The sequence below is a fragment of the Macrobrachium rosenbergii genome, chromosome 53, assembly GCF_040412425.1.
Source record: "Macrobrachium rosenbergii isolate ZJJX-2024 chromosome 53, ASM4041242v1, whole genome shotgun sequence".
NCBI classification, from domain to species: Eukaryota; Metazoa; Arthropoda; class Malacostraca; order Decapoda; family Palaemonidae; genus Macrobrachium; species Macrobrachium rosenbergii.
In genome coordinates this window covers 23,407,562-23,415,323 of record NC_089793.1, presented here as the reverse complement: position 1 = coordinate 23,415,323, position 7,762 = coordinate 23,407,562, and the positions used below count along the sequence as shown (strand labels likewise).

The 7,762-nt window shown below is 34.6% G+C and overlaps 1 long non-coding RNA gene across 1 annotated transcript in view; it reads left to right on the top strand.

Annotated features, from left to right (window-relative positions):
* The window catches only part of LOC136834091 (uncharacterized), a 171,659-nt gene extending 165,087 nt beyond the window's left edge, over positions 1-6,572 (top strand). Inside the window, exon 3 of the long non-coding RNA XR_010851662.1 lies at positions 6,192-6,572. This is a non-coding gene — a long non-coding RNA (uncharacterized lncRNA). The remainder of the gene's footprint in view (positions 1-6,191) is intronic.
* Positions 6,573-7,762: the final 1,190 nt, after the last annotated feature.

Below are 7,762 nucleotides of genomic sequence, written 5' to 3'. Positions count from 1 at the left end.
CGTTATTTACGGTGAAAACTGAGTATTTACCGTGATTGAAAGAGAATCTAGGGAATTTCAACCCGCAAGACAGATCTGTTTATTTTTTTTCTCTGTCCTGATATCGGAAATGCTTGCAAGCGCCTGTGCCTTCATTGTGATAAACAGGAAATTCCTTGTGCTTGTTCATTAATCCATTATTTTTATTCGATATGAGGAACTGGAACTACTGTTATTACTTTTTCTTTAATAGTGTTACTGCTGATAGCGTTGGTTTATAATTTGGTGGTATATGTCAAGAAAATTATAGATTCAGCGGCTATAGAATTTTTGGAACCGCTTATTGCTGTCTGATTCTGTGAGTCAGTCTTCTAAAACAATGGCTTGTTGGTGAAAATAACTTAAAAAATTCTTATTTTTATTTTCTTCTTCTTCTTCTTCTTCTTCTTCTTCTTCTTCTTCTTCTTCTTTCTTCTTCTTCTTCTTCTCTTGCAATCTACCCAACTTGACCTCAGAAAAAATGAAGAGAGAGAAAGAGACTAAGAGAAGAGTAACATATCCGCAATGAGAGAAGAAAAATAATAATTATTTCCCGTTATGCACCTTCTGGTGTCGTCAGCTGATCATCAGATGAACATCTACATTTCCAGTTTATTTTTCATTAGTACTATGTAGACCAGATCATATATGTATATGTGCGTGTTTGTGTGTGTGTGTGTGTGTGTGTATGCAAGAGCTGTAAGCAAATTACTGGAAGTTATTGCATCGGCGGCCAGATGAAAGACGCGATAGCAGTGTCGTCGGTCACTTTAATTGCACTCAGGGCTATTTTATTAGTGGGTTTATCTGTTGCAGGTGATGGTGATGATGATGATGATGATGAGGGTAATTTTGATGGTGGTGATGATATGATGGTGATGATGGTAATGATGGTGATGATATGATGGATGATGATGGTGTTGATGGTGCTGATGTGATAATGATGATGGTGATGATGGTGATGGCGATGATGATGATGATAGTGATAATGATGGTGATGTGATGGTGGTTATGATGATGATGAGGGTAATTTTGATGGTGGTGATGATATGATGGTGATGATGGTAATGATGGTGATGATATGATAATGATGATGGAGATGATGGTGTTGGTGATGCTGATAGTGATAATGATGATGGTGACGGTGGTGATGGCGATGATGATGATGATAGTGATAATGATGGTGATGTGATGGTGGTTATGATGGTCATGATGATAATGATGATGGTGGCAGTGATGGTAATGGTGATGATGATGACAGTTATGATGGTGATAATGATGATGATGATGGTTACGATGGTCGTGATGATGATGATGATGATGAAGGTGATGGTGGAGGTGATGCACTGTATCACCTGCTGTCGGAACTGGTTCTTCGTTTCTCAATCTCAGATGGAATTTATTGATGTGTCTCGTATACAGTTTCCATCTGTCTCCAGGCATTTCCTTGCCTCTAGCATCTAGGAGAGAGAGAGAGAGAGAGAGAGAGAGAGAGAGAGAGAGAGAGAGAGAGAGAGAGAGAGAGAGAGATTTTCAACTACAGACTGGTTGTATATTTTTTATTTATGAGTCTGGTGTTGTGAGGTCTTTGGTAAGGAAGTTCTTTTGTTTGAAATTTGTTTATTTTATATGTTTGAGTTTATATATATATATATATATATATATATATATATATATATATATATATATATATATATATATATATATATATATACACACACACACACACTTTCCAGAATGGCAACTCCTACCTCCATGCAAAGAAACCACTTCCAAAAAAAAAAAAAAATATTCAAAAGGCATTATTGCTCTCACCAACTCCCCTTGAAACAGGAAATAGAAAATTAATAAAGTGCGAGGAGGACCGTCATTAAAATCCAGCTGATTTATGGAAGGAGATTTCGACATTAATCATTTGAAGAAGTTCGTCACCGGCGTTTGCCCCTATACCTGCCTCTAATAGCCGGAAATGCCTTCGTGTTAAGAGGTGTTCCATATTTTTTTTCCTTTTTTTTTTTTATCTCGGTAGCTATGATGTTTTTTTTTTTAGGTAACAGAACGTCAAGATAGTGTTATTTACCTTTTTTAAACTTTTTCCATGTTTTTTTTTTTACTAGTAAAATTTTTAATGAGGCATTAATTTTTCTTTTCTCGGTAAGAATGGTCTTTTTTTCCTAGGTCACGGAGCATTAAGATTTTTTTTTTTTTAACCTTTTTTCAACTAGTAATTTCGTTGTTTTTTCCAATTTTTAAGCAACTTTTTTTTAAGAGTTTAAGAGGCGTTCAGTTTTTTTTCATCTCGGTAACTACGGTGTTTTTTTCTATGTAACAGAGCGTTAAGATAGTGTTATTTACCTTGTTTTAAAAAAACTACTTTCATTATTTTTTTCTTTTGTAGACTGATAACCTTTCTGTGAGAGGGGTTTATTTTTTTTTTTATCTCGGTAACTATGTTTTTTTTTCTTGGTAACACGGCTCTTTTCCTGTGGTAAGATAGTTTTATTTAGTTAAAAAAACTGCTTGCATTATTTTTTCTGGTTTTTTAATCTCGGTAACTATGGTGTTTTTTTATAGGTAACAGGACGTTTTTTCTGTGGTGAGATAGTATTATTTAGTTTTTTAAACTAATTTCGTTGTCGTTTCTTGTCTTTAAGACTGATAGCTTTTTATAAGAGGCGTTCAGTTTTTTTATATTGGTAACTATGGTGTTTTTTTTTTTTAGGTAACAGAGCGTTTTCTCTGCAGTAAGATAGTGTTATTTACCTTTTTCGTTTTTTTCAGACAACTTTATTTTATAAGAGGTGTTTATTTTTCTTCTCGGTAACTATTGTGTTTTTTTTCTAGGTAAGAGAGTGTTAAGGTAATATTATTTACTTTTTTGTTTAAAAAACTACTTTTGTGGTTTTTTCTTGTTTTGTAGACTGATAACTTTTTTATAAGAGGCATTTATTTTTATTTATTTTTTCATTTGTGTAACTATGGTGTTTTCTAGGTAACAGAACGTTTTCCCTGTGATAAGATAGTGTTATTTACCTTTTGTAAAAAAACTACTTGCACTTTTTTTTATTGTTTTTTTGATAAATTTTTTTGTAAGAGGTATTCAATTTATTTTATCTTATATCGATAACTATAGTTTTTTTTTGTAGGCATATATATATACATACATACATAATATGTATATATACAGTACATATACATATACATATAAATATACATATACACATATACACACACACACACATATATATATATATATATATATATATATATATATATATATATATATATATATATATATATATATATATATATATATACAAATACAAACTTACTTTCAGTTTGTAATTGTCATCTGTTCGCGTTTGGCTACAACAATAAAGGCTCCTTCCTTTTCTAAGAAAAATGGTAGTGCCCACCTTTCCCTGGCACTGTTAAACCCCCTGGACTTTATATCCTTTTCCTAACCCCCTACCCCATACCTCGCTCTCCTCCAGATACCTCCCCCTCCCCTCCTCCCACCTCTCCCACGTAGGCATTTGCATTCCCAGAAGGCAATTCTGCTGTGTAGCACAAAGTAAAATGCGGTTTAAGGACCCTTTTTTTTTTATAATGCTTCCTCAGTTTCCCTCCGTCATTTAATACTAAACTGTCCTTCCCCACCCCACAATTTCCCCACACCTACTCTCCTATCCCCCACCCCGCCCCCCCACTTTTCCCTGGTGGTGTCGTTTATATATTTATTCATTCTTAGAAAGCTCCCGCGGTAAGACACGGGTTTAAGAGGAGACGGAATGCAAGCGAGTTGATACGGTTGAAGACCCATAGCTAACCAGTTCGCATCTGGCTTGGGCTCTCTCTCTCTCTCTCTCTCTCTCTCTCTCTCTCTCTCTCTCTCTCTCAGGCATGGATCTGTGTTATGTGTTATTTACGTGTCTCTCTCTCTGTAATGTTTGCAGTTTTTATCTATTTTCTATTCAACTTATGGAAGTGGCTTTTTTATAGGTATATGTATATCTGCATATATATATTATATTATATATCATATATATCATATATATATATTATAATATATATATATATATATATATATATATATATATATATATATATATATGTGTGTGTGTGTGTGTGTGTGTGTGTGTGTGTGTGTATGTGTGCGTTTTGGCTGTGTTTGTTTATAATATATATATATATATATATATATATATATATATATATATATATATATATATATATATATATATATATTATAAACCGTCAATTACCACAGCTTATAGTTTTCTAGAGTTCAACACAATTCGCTTGTTGGAAATAAGTCGAAATATAACACTTTTCAGGTACTCCATTTTCTTCTAATCAGATATCTGCATGCTTAGCGTAAATTTCTCTTTATTATTCATTTTGGTTAAGATTTCATTTCACTTTCGGAAAATGTTAGCATAGGAAGAAGTAAAGGAACATGGGATTTAGTCAAAATTCTTTTATATATTGCATTGGTTAAATAATTCTTGTATAATTGCAATATTAAAAATCTTATCCCTGATCGAGAATTTTCTGATAGCAATAGCTTACTAGTGTATTTTTAAGTATATGTTCCTATGTGTAGAAGTCAGTCTATCAAACGATGGTCCCATGACAAAATGACTGTCATAGGCTTTGTAGCAAGGAAGGCACCAGGATGTGTGCAAAAGGTGGTCGAGGAAACATGGAGTGTCTACGGAAGCCAAGGTTAGAAGATATGAAAGAATTGTTGAGCCAGTTGTCCTCTATAGAAGTGAAGTGTGGTTGCTGAAAACGAGTGAAGAAAATTAAGCAGTCAAGATGAACCGTTTAGTAGCATGCATTTTATTAGAAGAACTGAGAGGGGAAAGAAACATAGAGATACATGAAAGTGGTAAAGAGGGTTGAATAGCTGGCAGGATGGTTTAGAGTGTTCTGAGATAGTTTGATTATCAAGATTTTATTCATCAAAAGAATAAGTGTTTTAAGCTAAGTCACTTAATTTTAAGCTAATTACAACCTACACTCAACCTTAATGCCATATTATTATTATTATTATTATTATTATTATTATTATTATTATTATTATTATTATTATTATTATTATTCAGAAGATGAACCATATTCATATGGAACAGGTCCACAAGGGCCATTAACTTGACCCTTCAAGCTTCCAAAGAATATGATGTTCATTAGAAAGAAATAACGGAAGGTAAATATAGGATAAGGTAGTAACAAATTTAGTAGAAAACCTAAAATCCAAACATTTTGGAAACAAAGAAATATGAAAATAATGAAACTATTAGTAAAATTCATGGAGGTTTCAGACATTGCCTACAACTGTCTAAGAATGACTGGGAAAATATAGATACATAAAACTATATCTTGATGAGTTGACAGAATCATTGACCTTTGAATTTAACATACCATGCTCAGATTAGCTTCCCATATCCATTACCATCAATTTCTCTTCCTGTTCTTCCCCACCCTCCTCCCGTTCAGTTAATAATTCCCCTTTTGGCTTCTTCTGTTTAACAGACAGACAGACAAGACAGACTTTAACGTGCTGCGAACTACTAATTGATGACACCTTAACAGGGCTGATGAATATTGATGGCCCACACTTAGCTAGTTCCCAGTAATTGGAGGGGAATTTTTCCTACCTGCCCCTCTATGCTAATTTCAGGTGAGAGGAGGATTTATGCCCCTTTTATAAAAGGCAGAGTGGAATTATGATGCTGCTGAAGACAGCGTGACGTTACTATCACCAATATTTTTGTTTAAAGGCAGAGTAGAATTATGATGTTGCTGAAGACAGCATTATGTTACTATTACCAATATATTTTTTAAAAGGCAGGGTGGAATTGTGATGCTGCTGAAGACAGCGTGACGTTACTATTACCAATATTTTTTTTTTTTTAAGGCAGAGTGGAATTATGATGTTGCTGAAGACAGCATGATGTTACTAATACCAATATTTTTTTTAAAAGGCAGAGTGGAATTGTGATGCTGCTGAGGGCCGTGATGTTACTATTACCAATATTTGTTTAAAAGGCAAAGTGGAGTTATGATGTTGAAGAGAGCGTGATGTTACTATTACCAACATTTTTTTTTTTAAATGGAAGTGTTTTTCGATGATTTTGTGACATTGACGTGTCTCGAATTTTCGGCAGGACCTGTTGTGGGCGAAGGGCGCGTTGATGATCGACTAATCAGCTTCAGGTAAGTGATGACTTGTTGGCTTAATATCCACGTCTACCTGAGGTCAGGAGAATTGCAAATTTAAAAAGAGTGGTTTGATGAATCCTTTAAACAATTGGAGTTGTTGTGATGTTCTACATTGCCTGTGAGACTTTTGCACCCAACCCGTTTTTTATATTTTTATTTTTATTTTCTCCGTTTTTTTGAAAGGAGTGACAGGAGACAGGAGTCTCTAGCTTCAAAACCCACTTTTCCACCTGTGAATGAGATTAATGGCCACCCTGTTTTGTTGTTAAGTTGATGTATGGAAGGTGCTGGGCAGTCTGAGAAGAACCAATAGTTTGTCTTTTTTCCAGAATCTCTCTTCTCTCTCTCTCTCTCTCTCTCTCTCTCTCTCTCTCTCTCTCTCTCTGTCAGAGATTCACCTTCTGAGTTTCAACATTTCGAATCATTGTTATGTTTACTTTTGGTTTCAGTGGCGTTGCTCTCTCTCTCTCTCTCTCTCTCTCTCTCAGTTTTCGGGAGACTTAAATGATGGCTAACGCAAAGGTTCCCATCTTTTTTTCATGTAGCCGAGATAGAGAACACTCCGGAGTAATGTGTTACTTGAAGATGGCAGCTTCAAGATATCTGCCGTTCATCTTTGTCAATCTAAATTCGATTTGATTTTAAAACATAACTTTAAACATCTATCCCATAAGTATATAGTTTTGAAAATGACTCGGCAACTTATCTTCTCTTTCATTATTAGTATTGTTCAGAAGATGAACCCTCACATGGAACAAGCCCACCATAGAGGCCATTGACTTGAAATTCAAACTTCCAAAAAATATTATGGTGTCCATTCGAAAGGAGTAACAGAAGGTAATGGGAAATACAGAGAGAGGAGAGACCAGTTATTAAAAAAAAAAATAAAATAAATTAACAAATCAGTAAATGAATGAAGGAAAGATAATTTTTGAAGGAGAATAATCATATTATCAAATAGTTCGTTATGGTAATTGCAGGCTACGTACGGTTAAAGGATGACTTTCACTGGAAACACTAATTACAGTTCATCTCGTTTCATGCGGGTGCCCTATAGTACCCAGTTTCTCTCTCTCTCTCTCTCTCTCTCTCTCTCTCTCTCAATGTCTATGTCTATCTGTCTGTCTGTCCTTCCGTGCGGCTTCTTGGCTTGCAGAATTCCTGATTGTCTTTAAATCTGATCTGCTGTTTCAGCCTCAGGGTGACACAGTTCTTTATGACCATTTCACAATTATTTATGACCATTTACCATGTCTGTGACCTCACTTCGTAACATTCATTTTCTGGAGAGACGCATCGCGCAGACTCGCTCCGTTTGTTAATTTTTCAAAGGGTCCGAAATGTATAATGTCAACCGAATTACGGAAACGAATGTAATGAATTTCACGTTCCTGATTAAGCAAATTGAATGGGCTTTTTTTTCTCTCTCTCTCTTCTCCAATGTTAGTGTTACCCGGGTCGGAGAATGATACACTTTAATTAAATTAGTCACCAAAATAAAGGACAACCCCCTGTA